A 25,193-nucleotide genomic window follows, 5' to 3' on the forward strand; every position below is an offset into this window, starting at 1 on the left:
GAGAGGGAGGAGGGGGGAAAAGGGAGACGGGGAGGGAAATGGGAGGCGGGGAGGAGGCGGAAATCTTTTTTTTTTTCAATAAAAAAATTATATTTAAAAAAAAAACAGTAGGAAACTAGATGAGCTTGTCCCAATTTCTTCAGCTCATAGTATGAGTAAAGGCGGTGTGTTCAGGAGTCAGACCAACCTCCGTCAGGTCCCAGCTCCTCTTTTCACTGACTGTAACCCTGAACAAGTTACTTAACGTCTCTTGGTTCAGTGTCTTTATCTGTAAGGTGTAGAGGATGGTAATGCCAAACTCATAAGGTTTTCTGAGTTTAACTGAGTGTTGGTGTTTATTAAGGCCCACATATTTGGATAGGTCATCTGGAAAGAAGTACTAATAAAGAAATGTGTACATAATGGATATGAACATAGAGATGTGAGTGTTATCACTAATGTCAGTGAGCTCAGACTGAGTTGGTATTTTAAAGAGGAAAGAAAGGCCTGAACCAATGTGAGTGCCTACTGTGTGCCAGGTATCACTGTGTGTTGGGATACAATGGTGAATAAATTAAACATGGTCTTTATCTCATGAAATGATCAAACACTAACTCAGAGCCAGGATTACCCATAAAGCTTGTAAATTTTGTGTCTGCCTCCTGCCCTTGCCCCATAAATATGGACCTGTTGACTCAGCTCTAACTAATAGCTTATGGCAGAAATGAGAAGTTACCTTTAACATTAGACTTTTTTAAATGGCTCTCGTTTGGGGTACACTTTCTCAGGTTTGTATCATGAATAATAAAAACCCAAAGACAGTATTGGGGTTCAAGCTGAAGATCAGAAAAGCAAAGCAGCCAAGCCACTAGAGAGAGAGAGTTCTTACATCTACTAAGGCTCAGACAAACAAAGGGGTCATCCTGACCTCAGAGTGACTGCAGACTACAGTGCTCTCCACCAAACCTCAGACTGCAGTTTGAGACCTGAGCTCCTGTCTCTTCCCATCTTATATTCCTCTCAGGGTGTGCACCACCACCACCCGGCCTCTATGGCTAACTAACATGGCTGCTGGGATTGAAGGTGTGTGCCACCACTGCCAGGCTTGTATGGCTGACAAGTGTAGCTAGCCTTGCACGCTGATCTTCAGGCAAGCTTCATTTATTAAAACATAAAGAAAATATCACTATCCAGGTTTTTCTGAGGAATCCATGGAGGAAGTTCACCTGAAACTCTTCAGCCACGTCATTGTTGGAGTTGACTCGAAATGATTGCAAAACTAAAGTTTAACTGTCTCTTGAGACTATAGGAGCAGGACTCTGGTTCTCCACTATTGACTTTGCAGTTCAGCTCTGCTGACCTTATACCTGAATACCCCTCTTAGCCAAATAAAGGCTATAGATGCTTTCAATGAATGTTAAGGGTCTGTTCTATGCTGACGCTGTTCTGACCACTGGTGATACACGTATGCTGTGGAGATAGACTCCATAGGGCTGAGAAAATTAGTGTGCCACACAACAGCGATTCCACAGGTTATTATTAGTAAGCATTATTATCAGCCACACTGTTATTATTAGGCACATTATAGATCATGATTACTAGCCAGGTCACCTTTCAGTGGGACCATGTCTATGTTTTGGAGTTCTCCCCCACCCCCATCAAACTTAGTTAACTACCTCAGCGCCTCATCTCCCTGAAGGGCTTTCTTATTGGGGTTAGTCTCTTTGTCGTCTAGTACTCAGGGATTTGGTTTTCATCACTTACCTCTTTGAGTCTGGACTACACAGCTCTCTCTCTCTCTCTCTCTCTCTCTCTCTCTCTCTCTCTCTCTCTCTCGCTCAATCCCTATGCCTTGCATCTGTTCCTCGCTTGCTCTGCCCCCTTCCACCTTCCAGTATCATCTGTTCAGGCCTTCTGCTCCCAACAAACTCATCCAACTATGCTGTTTAAGAAGGATGGAAGCCAGACAGTGGGGGTGCACACCTTTAATCACAGCATTTGGACACAGAGACAGGTGGATCTCTGTGAGTTCAAGGCCAACCTGGTCCACAGAGCGAGTTCCAGGACAGCTGACTCTACATAGAGAAATCCTGTCTCACAAAATGAAAGAAAGAAAGAAAGAAAGAAAGAAAGAAAGAAAGAAAGAAAGAAAGAAAGAAAGGAAGGAAGGAAGGAAGGAAGGAAGGAAGGAAGGAAGGAAGGAAGGAAGGACAGCAGGACATGTGATCCCAAATGGAGGTTCTGGACTTCATACCCTTCAAGTCTCAGGGCAGAGTTGTTTTCATGATCAAAGTGAAAAATTGATCCTGCTAATGATCTTTCTGAAAGAAAGACTTTTACTAAAAAAAAAAAATGCAAAACATAAAGAAATGTACACAAACAAGAGTATAGCTTAATGTGGCTTTTGAACATGCATGTAATAACATCCAGACTAAGGAAGATGCAGCGGCTTCAGAACCTCCTCAAAGGTTCTCAACACATTCCACCTAAGAAACTGCTGCTCTGGGTTTTTTGTTTGTTTGTTTGTTTTGTTGGTAGGTTTTGGTTTTTCGGGACAGGGTTTCATTGCGTAGCTTTGCAGCCTGTCCTGGAACTAGCTCTTGTAGACCAAGCTGGCCTCAGACTCACAGAGACCGGCCTGCCTCTCGAGTGCTGGGATTAAAGGCGTGGGCCACCACCGCCAGCTTATTTCCCATTTTTAAACTTTATGGAAGTTCAGTGTTTTAGCTACTGTTGTGTTGCTGTGAAAAAAACACTGTGACCAAGGCATTTAATTGGGGGCTTGCTTGCAATTTGAATAAATCTATTTCCATCCATGGTGGGAAGCAACACAGCAGGCAGCCAGGCAGCCAGGCAGCCAGGCAGGGAATTTTGCCTAGGGGCATGGGTCTTGAAGATGCTAATCTATGTTTTAGTCTACGTTGCTCTTTCATCTTTTACATCCATCCAGAATTCACCTTTGCAAATGGTGGTAGTTAGAAATAGATTTTAATGTTTTGTCCACATGGACTTAATACTTCCTATGCTTTTTGTTATTTTTGATTCTCGTGTATGCGGTTGTGTGTGTGCATGTGTGCACATGTTTGCGTGTATGTGAGCATGCGTGCCTGCAACATGATCGCAGTGGCTTAAGGTTAACATCCGGAGACATCCTCAACTGATCTCTACTTAGTTCCTGAGGCAAGGTCTCTCACTTGAACCCAGTTCAGCTAGCCAGCTTGATCTGAGGATCCCCACCTCTAAGAGCTGGAGTTACAAGCCACAGCCACCCAGAATTTACATGGGTTCTGGGGATCTGAACTCCCCAGCTGTTACAGGAACTGCTTTAACCACCGAGCCATCTTCCAGCCGTGCTTTATTTTTCAATTGTTAATTGTGTATGTAGCAGGCACATGTAACCGTCTCACCCAATATCCTCCTTGCCTGCCTCCACTGTATGACTTGCTTTTCTCCACTTCGTTTGCAGCTGAAGGTCATATACACAATTTTGGGTGATTGGAGCTATATAGTTGGCTGTTGGAAATACTTTGGATTTCTTGATGGAAGGGGGACCTGCCTCTTCCCTACCTTTTCCTATGACAATAAATAGAATAACCAGAGCCTAGAACACTCAGGAGACAAATTTCTGAAATGCCAATCTGCTATCATTGCATCGCTGAAGCAAAAATCAGAAGCCAGCTATCTCTAGTCACCGTGCTTGAGGAAAACAGATCTTCACATGGCTCAGTGCCACTTATGACATCTCTATCACTCGCATACCGATAGATTTTGTCATTGTTACAGATGCCATGAGTGCTCCATGGCCTTGTCTCTTTCCTCTGTTAAAGATACCTGTGAAAACCAAAATTCCTTCAACTTTGGCTTTTGATATACGCTGTGTTCTCACTGTGCCAGTGTATTAAGCATGCCATTTAAACGGCCACAGGTCACAGAGTGCAGATGTTGGAGGGGGCACACTTTAGACAATAGGAATATTATATATGCATTGAGAGAACATAATCTTCCTGACAGTGACTTACAGATGATTCTGTTTACAGATGAACAGATATCTGATATTACAATTCATTGCTCTGACACGTATTGCAGTCGTGGCGTGCAGGTTTTAATACATCATGTTGCATTTTGTTCGGCCCATGTCCTCATAACATGTAACATAAATTTTGCCGAAAGGAACGACATTCCATGACACTGACTTTCAAAAGACACACACAATATTTTCAGATCACCTGCTTTTTCTCCATGAGCGCCCAGTTCAGAAATCAAGCTGGCAGACACGAGTGGGGTGCATGTGTGGCCTCAGAGCAGCATATTATCTTGCATCGTTCTGAGCATTTCTACCTGTAGTCAATGGCTCCGTTTCATTTTTATGTTGAAATGCATGAGCAACATCAATGAACCTTTTTTTGTGTGTGTGTGTGTCAGCTAAAGTAAGATTGTTATTCAGAATCAATCAGTAGAGACCTGAAAAGTGTTTTCAGATTACATGCATTGGAGAAGAATCTTTTACATGTTTATCATGAGCCATCTGTTTGAAACTCTCACCAAAACGTTTATGACCGCTTTATTTTTGTTCTGTCTATGACTTCTAAAAAGAAGACATCTTTATTAGCTGTAAAATATTTTCCATTTTCGTGATGTATCCTTCTTTTGTGTTACTAAAAAGAAAAATGTAAAGGGGTAAAGATTTGGGGCAGCACATTTATAAACTACTGAAAATTACTTTAGGAGATAGATGGCTCAGCAGTTCAGAGTATGTGCATCTCTTGAGGTTGATTTCCTAGTACTCACGCCGGGTAACTTGCAACTACAGGGAACTATAGCTCCCATGGATCCAACATCCTTCCTAGGTACCCACACACACCCATGTGCACACTCTCCTATTCTCCCAAACGACCATACACATGGATGACAAAGATCCAATGGTACAGATTTACAAAGTTGGTATTCGCTCATTTATGAAATCATATGTACCCACGCACACCCACGCGCACACTCTGCTATCCCTCCCACGCGTCTATACACGTGGTTAAAAATAAAATAAATCATTTGAAAAGAGAATGACCTAAATACTGGCTGACAAAGATCCAATGATGAAGATTTACAATGTTTGGTATTCACTCATTTCTGAAATTATTTTCCTACAGTTTATTGTGTATAAGGGCAAACTACCCAACCCTGATGATTCTTCCTGGTTAAGAAACCTAAAGCGATTGGAAAAAGTAAGTTGGTATCTGTGAAATCTTGCCAGAATTCTGAAGAATAGTTTGCTAAGGGGAAAGAAACCTCACTGGAATGCATTTTTCTCTAATATTTTAAAGTAATATAAGATATTGCTTCTTAATCGAGGCAAGAAATTTAATTTTAACTTTCACAACTTCTAATTCCAACATTACTACCCGACTACTTAATGATTGATATTATTATTATTACTATAATTAATTCTCTTCTGTTATTACCATTAGTCTTTGCACACGTATGTGTGGGTGGAATTGCCATTTAATCACATAACTGAGACTTTAAGGAGTCCTTTAATGTAAGGGTCATATGCTTCCAAATACTCTGGAGACTTCAGAGAAGATAGAACCTGGCCAACTCCTTGGGATTCTTAATCAGAATAAGAAATCTGAGCCTGGAATGAAGAACGTGCCTCTTTTCTCCACACTGGGGAAGTAGAGGCAGGAGAATTAGGAACTCAAGGCTGTCAATGACTATAAAGAGGGTTCAAGGATAGCTGGAACCAGATTGGGCTGTTTGAGATATTGTCTCGCCTGCCCCACACCCACAAATAAATAAAAAAACAAACAATAAATAAATAGAGAAATAAAATTCACCAAAGATCTTGGTTGCATTCTGTACAACTGTGACTCCTCAGAGCTCTGAGTACCCTGAAACTAAAGACTGATTGTGTGATTTTCATAGTTTAGTTTAGTTTTGTTTTGTTTTGTTTGGTTTGGTTTGGTTTTTCGAGACAGGGTTTCTCTTTGTAAAAGTCTTAGCTGTCCTGGTACTAGTTCTTATAGACCAGGCTGGCCTCGGACTCATAGAGATCCACCTGCCTCTGCCTCTCGAGTGTCAGGTTTCTTTTGTTTGTTTAGTGTGTGTGTGTGTCCATGATGCTTGTGTGGAAGTCAGAGAAAAACTTTTAATTTCTCTCTCTCTCTCCCTCCCTCCCTCCCTCCCTCCCCCCCCCCCCCCCTCCCCCCCCCCCCCCCTCTCTCCCTCTCTCTCTCTGTTTTGTTTTTTGTTTCTTTGTTTTTGTTTTTTTTTCGAGACAAGTTTTCTCTGTAGCTTTGGTGCCTGTCCTGGAACTAGCTCTTGTAGACCAGCTGGCCTCGAACTCACAGAGACCCACCTTCCCCCTGACTCTGCCTCCAGAGTGCTGAGATTAAAGGCCTGTGTACCAGTGTCCGGTGGTGGGTTTTCAGTTTTCGCTCACTCTGGGGCTTGTGCTTTGCTGCTTTGCAGACAGTGCTCAGAAGATTAGCCGCAGGGATTTGGGCTCCAGAATGTCTTGTTAAAATCTCAGCTAAGGCACTTCCAAATAATGTACCTTGAGCCTTGCCTTGACACTCTGTGAACAGAGTGTCCTAACCTGTGAAGTGGGGGTAAAGTATCTGCCACCCACAGTGTCACTGCTGTGAACATTATGGAAGGAGACATACATAAAGGACTTAGTGTAATACGTGGCATGTCCCCACTACACAGCAGGTAAGAATCATCACTGTCTATACTCACATAAGCACAGAAAAAAAAAAAAAAAAAAAAAGCCCAGAGTCGATGTAGTTAAGCTAGACCAGGAAGGAAGTTTTTTTACTTATCAAAGAACTAGGGATTCTAATACAAGCTGTTTCTTCTTAATATTTAAGGGTTGTAAGTTGCAGTGTGAATATTGAGAAATTGATTTTCTCTGACAAATAGGAAAGAAGAGGAATCTTCACATTGCCAAATTTATTATTGGAAACTTGTAACATCAAAAGATCCCCCAGGTGAATCTTGAAAATATTACATGAAACTCATGTGGTTAAGCCCATCAAAGGTAAATGCTAGCTGTATAACTTTGGAAAATATTATTAACTTGTCATTTTTCAGCTGAGAGACTTATACTATGAAGCAATGCAATAGTGTAAATGAAGTTACAATTTCTTTTCTGTTTTTCTCTTTCTGCCTCAAGCTGACCTGGGACTTACCATGTAGCCCAGATTACCCTCAAACTTGTGCTGTTTCTATCTTCTGTAGAGCTGGGGTTCGAGGTGTGTACCAGCTTAACTGTCTTTAAAGCTGTGATTGCTAACAAGCACTTGTAGATGTAAGTCACAAAACAATCCCATGCAAGTTTGGAATTATGATTAATATAAGGGTTATTTATTTAAGGGGAAAACCATTCTAGATAACAGCCCTCTGTGTGTCCAGAAACAGAGTCTAGTAGCCAGAAGCAGAGACAGAAGCAAGAGAAAGAGAGAGAGAGAGAGAGAGAGAGAGAGAGAGAGAGAGAGAGAGAGAGCAGGGCTACTGCTGCTTTTTTTAAAGCAAAAGAGACCACGCCCAAGTGGGCTGGTATCCAAAGGTTATTGGCTAAAGAAGCAGAAGGAACTCCCGCAGCAGCCCCCCCCCCTTTTGTTTAAGTAAGAGAGTTCCAAACCTGATACAAAACAATAAGCACTAGGAACAGATATTAAGTATAAGATTAGAATTACAATCAGCATAAACAATATTATGCAAGGAACATATGCTGAATGTTTTAATAAACATTCTATCCTAAGAAGTCTAAGTCTTGTAGTGGAAATGGCTTGGCTAGATCATAAGAGAACAGTAACTATGACAATCTAATATTCTACCCCATCGAAGGCTTGAGAAGGGAGATAATATTACTTGAGCAGGCAGGAAGTACAACCAAGTAGCTTCCAATGCAAGCAATATGACAGACTACCTGAGCAATCACCCAAAGTCTCCTTTTGCAGTGTTGAAGCAACCAACTTGGCTATGGCCTAGCATAACTGACAGATTTTAAAAATTTTCAGAGGCAGGAAATTCAAAACCATCTTATCCTGTCTTGGAAAGATTTGACAGTCCTGCTTATCCATTTCCAGATATCGTGTAATTTGTCAGTGGTTGAGGCATTGTCAGTTCCTTGACCAAAAGCCACTTTGCCAAGAAGAAAACAAGCTCCAAGTGGAGTGTCTTTGGTATTTAACATTCTCTCAGGAATAGATTGGTGTTGTCAGAAGCAGTCATGTCTCATGTCAACAGAACCCTAAGTTATTTAAATGTCATGTTCCACAGATCCTTGAGGTAGTTGAAGATTACCTATCTAGACATAATACAATCTCTATGTATCTAAAGAACCTAATTGATCTAACTGTATGTACAGCAAGCATGAACAACTATTGACCTATAATAATTAATACCTATATAACTTAAAGACTAAAACTTCATGTCAGAATATTAAATAACCTGTAAACAAATGTACAACAAATGAGGACAATGATTTCAAAATGTAAACAATATATAGGTATCTTGATCAGAGGTAGGAGTACTATATAATGCATAAGAAAATATAACTTAAAAGTTGTATCAATATACAAAATGTCCTAAACAGAGATAATAACATATATATATATATATATATATATATACACAATCTGACAAAATAACTTTGTATAAGAGTACAAATAATGTAAACGAAAGTAACAAATATAATTTAAACTTGTATAAATGTGCAAAAACTATACCAATGTAAATTATCCATCAATAATAGCTCACAAGTATTCACTCTATTACCCACTATTACTATCCCCCCCTTTTTTTAACAAACATAGTTTTCACCCCAACCCTCTATCTAATACAAATAATAATCAACAACACCTAAACAGTGTTTCCAACCCCATGGACAAACTTTTTTGGGATGGGGGTGTTGTCTTCTAGAATTGCTTCCTGCTGTCATGGGGGCGATGTTCTCTTAATGGGATCCTGCAAAATTAAAGTAATGGTTAAGTTTCAGAATTACTCTTTAGTATAGTTGCAAACAATTTCCGAGCAGTCAACAGATAGATTACTTTTTTTCCCAAAGTTCTTATTTGGAATCCTGGCCAGAATGTCATGAGAAGGTGCACCATTTCAGCAGCTGGTACCCCCATTCCTCCCCCCCAAAAAAGCAGTCTTATAGTGTCTGTACTGTCTGCATTACTATGTCATTTCAGCTAGGAAGAGTTGTTGCTGTAGGGCCCCATCTTCCTCCTGGAAGCTTCAAAGATTACTGCAGGAAAAGGATCTGTAGGAAAATCTATTGTTCATCATGAAAAACTTAAACATCATTCATATATATATACATACATATACATATACATATATATGTATATATACATTCAATGAAGAATATGATAGAGACAAAAAAGGCATGGAGAAAGTAAAAATTTTTCCTAAAGTCTTTCTTCTGTTCCATACCAGATGGCTCCCGATATGAGACAGACACTCTGAATGTTCCTTTTAACAACAAGCTTGGATTTAGAGATGTACAGAGCCATTGTCCAACTCCAAAACCAGTTGAATATATTAATATGTGTGTGTGGGGTGTGTATGTGTGTGTAAATGTAAGTGTAACCCACACCTAGATTCATAAACTACATTCTGTTTTCTAGATGCTCCTTAGTGGATAGTTATTTTTTCTTCTGTCAGTATTCAAACATGTAGGGTCTCTTGAATTTTTGATGATGTATATTTTCCTGCAGAGATAAGAGCCAAACCCTGCCCCAAACCTGTATGGCTTTCCTTACTACCTGTATGTTTGTCACTATTGTGGATCAGCTGTCATTTCTCTGTTTCAGTAGGATTCTCCTTTTCAGAGTGAATCTATATTAATTTTGATGGTATCCATAATTTTTCTTCTCCTGTGAAACCCCTTTCCCAACATAGTACATCTCCTGGTTTCCATTGTGACGTCAACACATCCTTGAAATACACTGGCTGATTCAATTCAAAAGTTTTTTCCATTATCCAATGCCTCTCTAATGCTGTTGTTCCTTTCTCATTAGCGTTAAGAAAATTCAAGATTAATAAATCATTATGCAATTTATTTCTGGTGGTATTTTCTGTCCCTTTCTGTTTGTTCAGCGTATCCTTTATAGTACGATTTGACCTTTCTATAACTGCCTGACCTGTAGGATTATTTGGTGTGTTTTATATTATAATAAGCAAAAAAAGTTTCATTTTTTTTAGATACATATGTCGGACCATTATCTGTCTTTATTTGTGCAGGTATACCCATGATGGCCATAACTTCCAATAAATGTGTGATTACCGAACCAGCCTTTTCTGAGTTCAAGGCAGTTGCCCATTGAAAACCTGAATCCGTGTCTATGGTATGGTGTATATATTTTAATTTACCAAATTCTGTAAAGTGGAACACATCCATCTGCCAGATTTCATACTATTGTATGGGAGAGGTGGCTCCTTGTTTGTTCCAGCCACCCAGCTAGCTTATACCCAAAATAACTACATAGAAACTGTATTCATTAAAATACTGCTTGGCCCACTAGCTCTAGTTTCTTATTGGCTAATTCTTACTTCTTAATTCATTTCTATTAATCTGTGTATCACAATGTGACTGTAGCTTACTGGCAAGATTCTAACCAGTGTCTGCCTCAGGCAGAAGATCCATGGCCTCTCTGTCTCTGTTCTTCTGTCACGAGCCATTTCCCCCCTAAAAATCATTACAGGAACCATCACCCTGGGGAGTCTGCAGGGAACCCCACACCCATAATTATGTTCTATTGACAGAACCTGCCCCACACCCAATTAACTTATCTGTTAGCAGAACGCGCCTCACATTCCAGCTATCCAAGGAACTAGGTGTGGCAACTCGTGATTTCTTGGCCTACCTGTCCGAATGTAACCTGGCTTACGTGACTGGGAACACGCGGCAAGAATCCAGTTTCCCTACCCTTCAGGGGCTATATAAACAGCAACCATGATCCTAATAAAGGGGGCTTTGACAAATCTGCTTGGCCTCATTCTTCTATCCTAGCTCATTCCCTTCCAGGTAGCGCCCCTTCGAGACCCTGGAATAACTGATTGCAGGGTGGGTTACAAACCTCTAGACTGAGTAACCCACCCAAGGCAATCGACATTCTTCCTCCCAGCATTCAGTTCTGTTTTCTTCACTTACCTAAGTTCTGCCCAATCAAGGGACCAAAGCAGTTTCTTTATTAACCAATGAAAGCAACACAAAGACAGAAAGACCTCCTACACCACACGACCTCCTCTTCTTTCTACACCTGTTCTTCTTTTGTTTTTTGTTTTTTGTTTTAAATAGCCTTCTGAGTTCACATAAAGCTACCATTTGTAGCAGTGGGGTTTCTCTATGTCCTGTAACCAGACTGACTGGTGTCTTCAGAAATAGGGTCCTATCATCATTCTGGTGGGAAATCAAGAGCAGTAGCAACAGCCTGTATTGTTTCAGGGTCTCTAGAACGACCCCACCCAACAGCTTTGCATGCCTGGCACTGGACATTTTATTTGACGACCTATGGCTCAGAAGGGACACTGTCACCATATAAAGTAATCACATTTAAAGTCCATTTTTTAGGAAGTTTATAAAATAGTACATTTCCATATGGCTTTTGGAATTCCCCCCTTGGCATTAGTTATTGCTCTTCCCACCCCTTCCTCTGCCCTACCCCCCCCCCAATCCTATCTCCAGTCACACCCCTCCCCCTCCAGTCACCCCTCCCCCTCCTCCAGTCACACTCCCTCCCCCCTCCAGCTACATCCCTCCCCACCTCCAGTCACACCCCTCCCCTCCTCCAGTCACCCCCTCCCCCATCTCCAGTCACTACCCCTTCCCCTCCAGTCACACCCCCTTCCATTCTGCCTCTTCCCCTCTTTATATCACCTATTCAGGCTGTATTTTTCTTCGAGCACAGAAGGGGAAATTCCCACGAGGTAAACCCTAAGCATATCTTAGAAAGAAGGAAAACAAAGATGAACATCAGTGAAGTTATACGGGAGGATTTATTGGTCTATTCAACTTTATTTTCAAAAGTGAGAATAAAGCCTTCAACAAATCACTGGGGAATAAACACTAGGGAAGCAATTTTATTTAACTCATATTAAATAATTTGTGCCTGCAAATAAAGGCTGTGTATAATTTAAATTATAATCATTGTTGTATCAGGTGGAATTTTATTTTCTTTGCTTTGTAAAAGTTAATTTCTACAAATAATGATAAAAAATGCAATGTTTTAATGATGGTGTTTTGTAAATGAGTGCTAAAGCTTGGCTGGCTATCATGCAAATCTAGCAGCTAGGCTTTCTCTGTTCTAATAGGAATTAAAAAGAAAAAAACACTGGTAAGGGGATCATTCAAGGCTCGTCCCCACTTTGGATCTTAATGTGTGAACTTGTCAGTTATAACTGATGAAGCCAGGGCTGGGATGTCCTCTGTGGTAGAGCCCTTCCTTGCTGTGTCCACTGTCCTGGATTCAATGCCTAGAACTGAAAATTAAAAAAAAAAAAAAGATAAAAGCAAGCAGTGTGAATGCCTATATGTTTTTCTTTGGGTTCACCTTCTTATTTAGCTTCTCTAGGATCATGAATTATAGGCTCAATGTCCTTTATTTATGGCTAGAAACCAAATAAGAAGGTGAACCCAAAGAAAAATATATAGGCATCCTCCTGAATAATAACCTTCATCAGGTGATGAAAGGAGACAGAGACAGAGACCCACATTGGAGCACTGGACAGAAATCTCAAGGTCCAAATCAGGAGCAGAAGGAGAGAGAGCATGAGCAAGGAACTCAGGACCATGAGGGGTGCACCCATGTAAACCGCCTCAGCGGGTTACTCAGTCTAGGGGTGTAACCCGCCTGGTTGATCAGTTATTCCAGGGTCCCGGAAAGGCACTATCTGGAAGATAATGGGTGAGAGAGAGGAAGGAGGCCGTGCTAGGTTTGTCAGAGCCTCCGTTTATTAGAGACAGGGTTACAGCTTATATAGGATAAGGAATTGGGGGGGGCGGGGCACAGGTGCCTGGACTCTTCACATTGGTCCTGTAGGCCAGGAGGTTACTTTTGGTCACGTAGGCCAGGAAGTCACAAGTTGACTCACCTAGTTCTCTAGATAGTTTGGAATGTGAGGTAGGTTCCACTAACAGATAGCTCTCTATTAACAGCTAATTGGGTGTGGGGTAGGCTCTGTCAATAGAACAATTCTCAATACAATTGGGAAGTGGGGTTCTCTGCAGACTCCCCAGGGTGATGGTTCCTGTAATAATTTTAGGAGGAAATTGGCTCCTAACACACCCACACAATGAGACAATGGGGATGTTCTATTGGGAACTAACCAAGGCCAGCTGGCCTGGGTCTGAAAAAGCATGGGATAAAACCGGACTCGCTGAACATAGCAGACAATGAGGACTACTGAGAACTCAAGAACAATAGCAATGGGTTTTTGATCCTACTGCACGTACTGGCTTTGTGGGAACCTAGGCAGTTTGGATGCTCACCTTACTAGACCTGGATGGAGGTGGGTGGTCCTTGGACTTCCCACAGGGCAGGGAACCCTGATTGCTCTATGGGCTGACGAGGGAGGGGGACTTGATTGGGGGGCGGGGAGGGAAATGGGAGGCAGGGGTGGGGAGGAGGCAGAAATCTTTAATAAATAAATAAGAAAGAGAAGGAATGAGAAGACAGAGGAAACAAAGGGTAGAGATAAGCTTGGATTAAAAGGCCCAAAGAGTACAATCTCAAGGTGAAAGACCCAGGCAAGTTAGGCACGGTCAACGCCTTTTCTATACTTGGAAGTGGGGAGTTAGTTATGCATAAATAAGGTAGAGGATCCGTTTGCTCCGCTCCACAAGCTTACAGAAGCATTGCTGCCTACATCGCATAAACCATAACTTCATTTGATGGTCACACCAAACACAAAGAAGAGGGACTATGGAGCCTCTAGCCTGGCTGCTGGGAGCCCCACTACCAGTCAGTATTGCCCTTTAGACACTCACCATCCAGCCTATCATCTAGTATTACTCTCTCGTGGTCTCCTTTCTAGATTTCAGACTGTTGATGTTAAAAAACAAAAAAACAAAAGCAAAAAAAATCAGCTCTCATTTTAGAGGAAATGACAGCTTATTCTGGAGCCTTTTGAAGGAACATGGCCTGGGAACGCAGGTTTAGATCACCCCAGATTCCATGTCCCGGTGTGGAAGAAGCTGTATGAAGCTTCACAGGAGAGAGGCGCTCAAGGCAAGTTTGAGATGCATTAGAGGGTACATCAGAGAGGCAGGGGCAACGAGAAGGGGGGGGGCGATTATTCTCTGCACATACATCCCTTTCATGGGTTTTCCTTCACAGCCAGCTGCGGCCCTTTTCCAGAAGTTTCCACTTACAAGGCTTTACCCACACTCGGCTCTGTTTGTGTGTATACATGCCTGTACTGTATGCTAGGATCTGCACGGGAGAACATGCAGGTTTGTCTTTCCGAGTTTGGGTATATGGAAGAGAACAGATCTGAGGAAAGCTGGGTAGGTGCAGGCTTCCAGAGGGAGCAGCCTGCCCTGGTTTTGTTCAGTGTTTTCGGTTTCACAGGCTTCTGCTCTGGTCTTTACATAGTGATCTCACTAATGAAGTTTTCAAAAACAATCTCCCTTCGGCATCTTTACATCTGATTTGCTCTTCTATTGTTGGTTGCTTATGGTGGAGGGTGTAGGAGCCAGCCATGATAAGCTAAATATGAACAGATCACCCGAAGGAAGTTCTTTACTTCCAACCATTATCACCTGCTAGTGTAGGACTCAGCCATCCTAAGTTTAATGGAGGCCTGAGTCTCAGTAGTTTACCCTGAAGCAACACCTGGTTTTAGGAAGGACCATAGCTGAGATTACCTGAGCACCACCCAAGAACAGACCCCCCCCCCAAAGGAAATGCCAAACATTCCAACAGCTGTAGATAGGATCGCCCACCAGCATACACTCACCAGGACACCCTTAGACAAATGTCAGCCAATCAGGGGTCCTAACCTCAGAAACCCCTCACCCCCACCTTTACTACTATAAAAACCCAACTCTAACTGAGCTCGGGGCTCTTCATTTATTCCAATATGTTGGACGTGCAGAGAGAACGAGTTTGCAAATTTGCATAAAATAAAGGCTCTTTGCTTTTGCATACAGGACTCAGTCTCCTTGTTGGTTTTGGGGGGACTTCGTGGATTTGGGCATCACAAAGGGTTAGTATCTAGTGAGACGAAAGGCGTTCCTCCTTCCTTGTATGACATACACTTTCAACACTGTGGTTTCACTCCGAGCAAAGGCTTACCAGCATTCTAAGCAGTTCCGTGCTTTCATTTTCTTTTACATTTTTCTATTTATTATTACTATGTGCGCATGTGTGTGAGTGTGTGTGAGAGAGAAGAGAGAAAAGCAATGGCAGGATGGGGCTGGAGAGAAACCAACCCTATTGGCTCCCACTCAGAATTCTGTTACTCCCTTCCTTTAGCTTCCTGTTTAATTGCTTCAAATACTGCATTTATACAAACTCACACAGAAAATCCCTATTTAAATCAATTTGCACACTTGCATTGCTTGCATGCTCACAAGAGCGAGGTGTTTTGCAGTGTGCTAGGGAGGATTGGGGAGCCATGAAGGTCAGAGAACGACCTGAGAGTCAGTTTTTTCCTTCCACAATGTGGGACCAAACTGAGGTCACCAGATGGAGGCAGCCACCGTTAGCAACTGAGTCGTCTCACCAGCCCATTGCTTTCATTTTTATTCAATTCAAAATATAACTTTCCTTAACATATCTTTGACTGGAGTTATTTCAAACTGTGATATTTAGGGAGTCCCTAGATAACTTTCTGCACTGGTTTCTGACTGATTTCTGCTGAGAGAAAAATGTACTTTATTTCAATTATTTTAAACGTGTTACAATGTGCTGTACATCTGAGGATTTGGTCTAACCTCATGAAAATGCTGTTTGGCCTTTGTGTTGTTGGGCAAACTCATCTGGTTTATGGTGCAGGTTGGTGGTTTTGTGCATCTGTTGAGTTTCTGCCTCTTAGTTCCTTTATTTCCAGGACAGCGATGAGAAAGCCTACTATTACTAGAGTAGTAGGCACAGTTCTTTCTCCTTTCATTCTGCCAGTGTTTGCTTTATGTATTTTGAAGCTCTGCAGTTAGTCACATACGCATTGGGGACTGTAAAAGCCTATTGGTGAATCAATTCTCTTACCAGCTTGGTAAGAATTACCAGCCCTCTTTATCCTAGGTAATTGTCTACACTCTGAACTCCTCCCTGTCTTACATTAGTGTGGTGCTCCATATTTCTTTTGATTGCTGCTTGAATGCTGTATGCTCGTCTACCCTTTCCTCTTACCCACGTCTTATATGATTTTCTCCTGGGGAGACCCGAACAATTGTCTAATCAGCCCAGATAGGGCACCAACAACAGACCACAGAGAAGATTCCACTCATGCCCGCCTTGGTGAGCCCATGTTTATTAGCTTACATACAGAAGCAAGGCTGAGAGCATGTGTGACCCAAGAACAGTCATAGCACCAAAAAATCTTACCTCAGCCAGCAGGAAAACCTCCCAAAAGCTTCAAAGGTGACACCCCCTTCAGGTAAGCAATGCCCCTCATTCTATAGCACCGCCTCAGACCATGACCAGCTGGGGCAGAATTAGAGTGAACTGGAGGGAGGGCACGGAAGGGAGGGAGGGAATTTCACATGAGAATCTAATGACCCTCCCCAGCTCTCCTTCTACAGGAGAACATCAGAAGGACAGTGTTTCACAAAATTCCATAAAGCAAGGTTCTCCGGGAGAGAATATTCATCTTCTTTCCTTGCATGTTTGAGTGATCAAACAAGCGCTGTCTTTATTTTAGAACATTTACATTTAGGTTTTGATATGGTTAGATTTATGCTATCCATTTCATTATTTGTTACTTTAATTTTTGTTTCTTTGTAATTTTATTTTTGTTTGGGACTTTTTTGAGACAGGGTCTCACTATGTAGACCACGCTAGCCTGGAACTCACAGAGATTCACCTGCCTCTGCCTCCCGAGTGCTGGGATTAAACATGTGCACCACCATGCCCAGCTTATTCCCTTAAATTTTTATTACTCTTTCTTCCCCTAACATTTTTTGCTTTGCATTGTATTATTTGAATATTTGTTACTATTTCTATTTATTTACTACAATTTGGATTTTCTATCTCTCTCCTTTCCCTGTTGTTCTAAGAGGTATAATAACATCTAGCCTACTTAGAGCTAGTATTTTACCACTGTAAATAAAACATGAACTCTTTATAATTATATTGTCTCAACTTATATCCCATTTTAATGCTACAGTTGGCATATCAATTATACATTACACATTGATTGTCCCACCACAGATCATATTCAGAGCACTGGTGCCTTAGGAGTCAGTTTCCATCTGAACAAGAACAGAAGAGAAAGGTAATTGATGGGGAAACCTCCTTCAGCCAATGGCCTTTAAGAGGCTGTACCAGGTTGGGGCATGACTTAGGGTACCAAAAAGCCACAGTCCCACCTAGCTCACTCTATTCTTCCTGCAAGCCTCGCCTGTATATCAGACCTCATTCCTATTTCTTTGCTGAGATCCATGAATTCCCTTAAAATAAAGAAAAATCTTAGAATACTCTATTCGGAGTACTCTTGGGATTATTTGACTTGTATTCCCCCCATTTGGTGCATTCTCCATCAGGTAATGTGGAGGCCTGTGTGGATGAAGTAAGATAAAGATCAGAGGGATGGCTCACTGTTCTTAGAGCTAAGACAACACTCAATGCCTCAATGTTTTTTGTTTTGTTTTGTTTTATTAAAGATTTATTTATTTATTATGTATACAGTGTTCTAGTGCCAGCAGACCAGAAGAGGGTACCAGACCTCATTACAGATGGTTGGGGGCCACCATGTGGTTGCTGGGAATTGAACTCAGGACCTCTGGAAGAGCAGGCAGTGCTCTTAACCACTGAGCCATCTCACCAGCCCTCCTCAATGCCTTTTGAACCAACTAGAGCTCAGTGATGGAAAAGAAGAGGGTGTGGCTGGTGGCTGAGTGACACTTCTTATGATCACAATTGTCAAAAAGACAAGATTATTTGGTTGCTTCTTTTTGTTATTGATGTTGAAACAGCCCCTACAGGAAGAAGGTGAAACAAATGGTATTTGCACTTACTTCAAAGGACAAGAGTGGACAGTGCTCTTCAAACTCTGTCCCAAAGTAGCTCTGCACAGTCTACTTCTGTGGTGAAGGAACATTCTACATTTCAGGAAAATAAAGTGGATTTGCACCCATGCAGGTGACCAAGGGGTGGGTCTAAGGCTGTTGGAGTCCTCACTTCAAAAGGGGATGTCCTACGCAAATCCAGAGGATGTACAGGCCTCAACCATCTGCGTCCACCTACACTTCAATACCATGTACAATACCATGTACTTTTAATTGAAAGCCATACAACAAACTTTAAGCAGAAAACTTACTAAATGGCTATGCCAGTGTTGGAGGCAGATCAGAGACACAGCCCATGATGCTCCAACACAGCAGCCGAGGGAATTGTTTAGAGACTTCTTAGGTTGAGTTAGGACCTTAACTTATACACAGGAAGGAATTTCAGGATGAACCAGTGTTAAGCCAAGTTTGAGTTTATAAGAAGATTTTTTTTACATAGATTTAAGCACAGAGATTTTTGGAAAGAGGGGTGCTCAGGAAAAGAATAAGATATGCTCAAATGTGGGGATCAAAGAGATGGATGGCTCAGTGCTTAGCAGGTACTGCTTTTGCAAAAGACTTGAGTTTGTTTCCTAATATCCACGTTGAGTAGCTGGTAAGCACCTGGAAATCCAGCTCCAGGAACTCTGTCGCCTCCAACCTCTGAGGTCCTCACTCACAGAGCATGAACACACAGACACAGACACACACACACACAGAGTATTAAAACAGGGGCTGGAGAAGTGGCTCATTGGTTAAGAGCACTGACTGCTCTTGCAGAGGACCTAGTTGGATTCTCAGCACCCACATAGCACCTCACAACTGTCTATAACTCCAGTTCCAGAGATCTGATGCCCTCTTCTGGCATTCATGGGTACAAGGCATGAATGTGGTTCACAGACATAAATACAGGCAAAATATCCATATATGTAAAATAGCAAAACTTTTAAAAATAAAATAAATATGTAATTAAAAATGAAAATAAAGCTATGTGTCTTAGTGTTTCTATTGCTGCAAAGAAACACCATGACCACGGTAACTCTTATAAAGGAAAACATTTAGTTGGGGATGGCTTACAGTTTCAGAGGTTGAGTCCACTTTCACGGCAGGACATGGTGGCATGCAGGCATGGTGCTGGAGAAGTAGTGGAGTCCTCCATCTTGATCTGTAGACAACAGAAAGTGAATTGTGTGTCACACTGAGCAAAGTTTGAGCATAGGAAACCTCAAAGCCCACCCCCACAGTGACATACTTCCTCCAAAAAGGCCATATCCACTCTAACAAAGCCACACCTCCTAACAGTGCCACTTCCTATGAGCTTATGGGGGTCAATTACATTCAAAATACCACATTTTTATTCTTAAACAACAAGAAAAAGATCTATCTTATTGTCATTTCAATAGCATATGAAAGATTTTGTTGGGTCTGGAAGGTGTTATCTTTAAAGGCTGCTGAAGAGCTTAAATGAGACCATGGGGTAATTCCTGGGGGGCACCAGAGGATGGCAGTTAGTAAGGTAACCTTGTAAGGGAAGTTAGGCGCTGCCAATGAAAACAACAGTATACAGGGTCTCACTTGTGAGATTCCCTGGGCCTCTCCAGTTTCTAACAGGGAAAGGTGCAGGTCACTCACACTCAGGCGCTTCAGCACAACCCACATTTAAACTTCTTCTCTGAAAAATGTCTTAATATAAGAGAACTGTTGCCGAGACCTACAAGGTTTTAGGTTTGGCCTGAGCAGGGCCACAGGAAATGAAAGGACAGACACATAGACATATGTAGAGAAGAGCCAGGATCGGGTGGGCTATGAGCTCTAAGGGAGACACCATAAGCCTGGACCTCAGCAGGTTGATTTCACCCATCTGAATTGAGGAGGTGGGTTTGTTGTATACAGCTGAAGGAGGAGGATGGGCACTTCTTCTGGGGTAGATATCTCAGTAGGGGAGCAGTCTCAGAGTATAAGGAAGAAGGAAGCTGTAGTCACGGGGACCAGGGGAAAAGGCTTTGCCATGCTCACTGGTCTGAGGCATTGGGAGCCTTCATATGGCTGCGCTCACGTCAGCAACCCACATTTACTCAGGTCTTACACCCTTTGCTCCGCCCCTCTGTTGTCTCCACGGAAGAAAGCTTGATTGCAGGTGTTAATTGTGCTGGAATTCCTGATCTCACTCAGCTAGTGAGAGGCATCAGACTGACCATGGAGCAACAGACTCCTATCTTGCCCCATGCGCCTTAGTTTCCCTGTTCTTTTAGCTGGCCCCAGTTATTTCTCTCAGAGGCAACTTTGACTTCAAATTGTTCAAAATTTGTCCTCAGGCTGCTCCTCCTTTGTCCTGCAGGCAGCTCCAGGATCTCCCTAGAAATAAACAACTGTCAGGCCATGTTCCCTCCTCTCAGGAATACCTTCCCAAGTCTCTCCTCAAGCCAAGGTAGTAATAACCTTTTGACATTTCGTCTCTCAGAAAGTTCTCCAGTAAGCACTTGGTGCTGTGAAAACACCCATTTGTCATCCTTCCAGGAAATCCATCTCAGGCTCTGCAGCTTGTTTTACTGTAATCGTGGTGCTTGGGGATTTATTGACTTCCAGACTGTGACAAAAATACAGGCAGGCTTTTGACCAAGCTGCTCAGTTATGGCAAACAGGGGTGATGGAGATACACCCTGCTCCACTGCTTCCTGCTTCCTCCTGCTTTTCTTTCTAATTGAACAAATTGTTTGCTGTGAATTCATCTGCCGTTGTTGCTTGCAAATCATTCACAGGTCCTCAGATGGGAGTAAATATCTTCCTGCCAAACTGAATGTAAGAAGATAGCAAGGCTTGGCTCACACACATGTCTGTATCATTCAGTATAGAAACTATACCAGTCATTTGAACAAAGAGAATGTATGGTCTAGGAATAAAATCATCCAGGCAAAAATAAAGTGTCTAGGGATAAGCAGCAATGGGAAAGGGCAGGAAAGATGTTTAGATGCAGTAACTGCGGCGCCTGTGTGGCTCACTCCATTAACCCCAGAACTTACTAGTTGGACAGGAAGATTTCTGTGAGTTCGTAGCCAGCTTGGGCTACATGGTAAGTTCTGATTTAGCCAGTGAGGTAAACTTACTCAATAAACTAAGAATGCTTGGTGAAGAATATGTACAAAAAGAAAATTTATAGCTAACATCACACTTGGTGTTTAAAAACACAGATTTCCCACTAAGAACAGGAACAAGGCAAGGACACTTTCTCTCATCACTGCCTTTAACGTGGCATTAATAGTCCTAACTAAAACAGTAAAATGAGAAAGAGAATAGGGCCAAAGTGATACAGATTGGCAAGGAAGACATAATACTACTCTCACACTCAGACGATGTCACTATCTGTGTGACAAGCCAAAGGAATAAAAGGGGGAAAAAGCTCTTGTATTGACAGAGACTGCTTTTTGTTTCCAGGTAACCCAGACCCAAATAATAACACAGAAACTATATTAATTACAACACTGTTTGGCCAATAGCTTAGGCTTCTTATTTACTAACTCTTACATTTTATATTAACCCATAATCCTTGTCTGTGTTAGCCATGTGGCTTGGTACCTTTTATCAATGAGGCATTCTTATCTTGCTTCCTCTGCATCTTGGTGACTACTGCAGAATGAGCCTTCCTCTTCCCAGAATTCTCTTATTCTGGTCACCCCGCCTATACTTCCTGCCCAGCTACTGGTCAATCAGCATTTTATTAAACCTATACAAATGACAAATCTTTACAGGGTACAAGACCATTGGGACTTACAAATAGTTGTAGAAAGGTGGTAGCACATGAGGTTAATGTATACAGTCAATTGCTCCTGTAACAGCAATGGACAAGTGGGAGTTGAGATTAAGACACAATATAAACAGACTAGCAGCCTGGGAATAAGAAAGTTCCTGGGTGGCCACAAAACCCCAGCACCATGCAGAGGAAATACAAACTGGCACTTTGGGCTAAGACAGGGTTGGGACAAACACAAATCTGTAGAGTTCCCTGAATTCCCAGGAAGCTTCCAGAGCTGGCACAAGTGAGATTGCTAAGAAATAATAATTATAAAAATATAACAGGACAGGTGAAAGATTTAGGATACTATGAGAAGTCTAAATAGATAAATTATGGATATAGAAAAAGAGGAAGAATTTTTGTGCCAATAAAACAAAAAGTATTTTCAATAAAACATAATAAAAATTTCAGGAATATAGAGGGAAAAATACTAATGCAGGTACAAGAGGCACATAGAACACCAATTAGAGAAGAGCAGAAAAATAAATCCCCCATATCATTTTATAATAAACTACAAATACAGAAAACAAGTACACTGAAAACTGTGATAGAAAAGGTCCGAGTCACATATCAAGGCAGGCTAATCAGAAAAACAATATGACAAATTTTCATATCCTGAATGGCTTGGGAAGAAGCATTCTAAGCTCTGAAAAACTATAACCACCAATCCAGACCATTACAGCCAACAAAACAATTTGTCATAATTGAAGGAAAACAAAAAAATCCATAGTAAAAGCAGACTTAAGAAATTCATGACTACTAGGATAACTCTACAGAGGATACTTAAAAGGATACTTCAGACTGAAGAGAAGGATAAACACTACCACGAGGCCACAGGGGAAAAATAAGCAATGCCAGGCCAGTTAAGCAAATAAGGAATAAGAAAACAGCACAAATCAACAAAATGACAGAAATGAATCTATACTTTCCAATAATAACTCTGAATATAAATGGTCTCAATTTTCTCAATCAGAAGACTAAGATAAGGTTCCATCATCTCTCTGCACCATCACCATGGTGACCATGGATCTTCTGGCCGACATCCTCCCTGACTGAAGAATGGATAAGAAAATTAATACATTTATACAATGGAGTACTACACAGCAGAAAAAAATGACATCTTGAAATTTACAGGCAAATGGATGGATCTAGAAAACATCATATTAAGTGAGGTAACTCAGACCCAGAAAAACAATTATCACATGCACTCACTCAAAGGTGGCTTTTAGACATAAAGCAAAGAAAACCATCTTATAATTCACAATCCCAGAGAACTTCGACAACAATGAGGACCCTAAGAGACACATACATAGATCTAATCTACATGGGAAGTAGAAAATGACAAGATCTCCTGAGTAAATTGAGAGCTTGGGGACCATGGGAGAGAGTAGCAGAGGAGAGGAGAGGAGGGGTGGGGAGAAGAGAAAAATATGTAGCTCAATAAAATCTATATTTAAAAAAGAAGAAATGAATGCAATCCATAGAGAGGTACAATTCTAAACATATATGCACTAAATACAGGGGAACCCAATTTCTTTTTTGGTTCCTGTCCTGGAACTAGCTCTTGTAGACCAGGCTGGCCTCGAACTCACAGAGATCCGCCTGCCTCTGCCTCCTGAGTGCTGGGATTAAAGGCCTGCGCCACCACCGCCCGGCAGGAACCCAATTTCTTAAACCAAATACTATCCAATGTAAAGTTATAGTTTAACCCGAACACAGTAATAGTGAGTGACTTCAATACCCTAGCCTCACTAATAGACAGGTCATCCATACAACAGAGAAATGGTATAAAACATGACATAAATGACATCAAAACTAGACCTCACAAATACCTGTAGAACATCCCATTCAAACACTAGCGAATTCACACAACTTTCTCCAAAATGGATGACATATTACATTGTAAAGGAAACCTCAATAAATATAGGGAAATTTGACTAACATCTTGTGCTATGGAACAATGGTCTGTACCTTGTCATTTATATTTTAAATAAATGCTGATTGGCCAGTAGTCAGGTAGGAAGTAGAGGTGGGGCAATGAGATTTCGGGTTTTTTCTTGTTCTTTTTTTGTTGTTGTTGTTTATAAAGCAAGTTTATTTCTGCAGAGGAAGTGTCTTATATTTATGTCCAGGGAGGAAGCAGAAAGAAACTCCCCCTCTCAGAGCTGGGTTCCCGAGTCCTCAGCAACAGTTATGTTGTGTTCCACCATCTTTACTGGGGACCAAAGATGTTGGGATCGTGAAGAGTCAAACTAGTCACCAGTTGTTCAAAGTTACCCAGGCTCCATGGTGGACATGATAGATTTTCAGGGCCAAGAGACCTGCTGCAAGAGGTCAGTCTGGTACTGGGGCAGCCGAAGCAAGGCCTGCTGTAGTGTGACGTCCTTTGCTACCTGCTGGTTTTCTTTAGCCACCTGCTGCTTGCCAGAAGGAACCATCTTGACAGCTGCCCCTCAGAGATAAGTTCTCCAAACAGAGAGACTGCACAGATAACACATGCACGGCCCTAGCCCCCTGCACACCACCAACGTCCTCAAAATGGTACCGCGCAGCCGCTTCACCCCGCATGTGGGCCTGCAGCTCCAGAAGTTCCACGATCAGACTCTGGTCGGTCACTGGATGGCAGAAAACTTCTTGGTTGTCCTGGACGGGTCGGAGGTCGCTCATATCAATGGCCCCAGGCGGGAGGATGGTGGAGAAGGTGCCTCTGAACAGTGGACAGTTTCTGGTGGGCTCCATAGATCTGGGACTTGAGTTTGGACATCAGCGAGGTTTTAAAGAAACGTATATGGGCCTTTGAGGCATCTCTTCCTCTGGGGTTACAAAGCAGACACCGCCTCTTCCCGGCCAACTAAGCTGTAGGACCTTTAAGCGGCAATGAGATTTCTAGAAAGAGGAAAGTTCTTCCTGTAGTCATGACCCAGCCATAGAAGAAGCAAGATGTGACTGCTTCGCTGAATAAGGTACCGAGTCACGTGGCTAACATAGACAAGAATAATGGGCTAATATAAGTTATCAGAGCTAATAAGAAGTCTGAGCTACTAGGCCAATCAGTTTATAATTAATGTAGACCTCTGTGTGATTTCTTTGTGAGTTAACGACTGTGGAAACAGGGCTGGACAGAAAACCTCGGCCAACAATCTTGTATTCTATCTGAGCAACAGGAATAAAGTTAGATATTAGTTTTAAGAGATACCATAGAAAGTA

The 25,193-nt window shown here is 41.9% G+C and overlaps 1 pseudogene; it reads right to left on the reverse strand.

Annotated features, from left to right (window-relative positions):
* Positions 1–24,198: 24,198 nt before the first annotated feature.
* On the reverse strand, positions 24,199–24,725 carry LOC126508560 (ran guanine nucleotide release factor-like; annotated as a pseudogene).
* Between the last annotated feature and the right edge of the window lie 468 nt (positions 24,726–25,193).

Source organism: Alexandromys fortis, unplaced genomic scaffold (assembly GCF_014885135.2).
Source record: "Alexandromys fortis isolate MF-2015 unplaced genomic scaffold, M_Fortis_MF-2015_v1.1 scaffold_79, whole genome shotgun sequence".
NCBI lineage: Eukaryota > Metazoa > Chordata > Mammalia > Rodentia > Cricetidae > Alexandromys > Alexandromys fortis.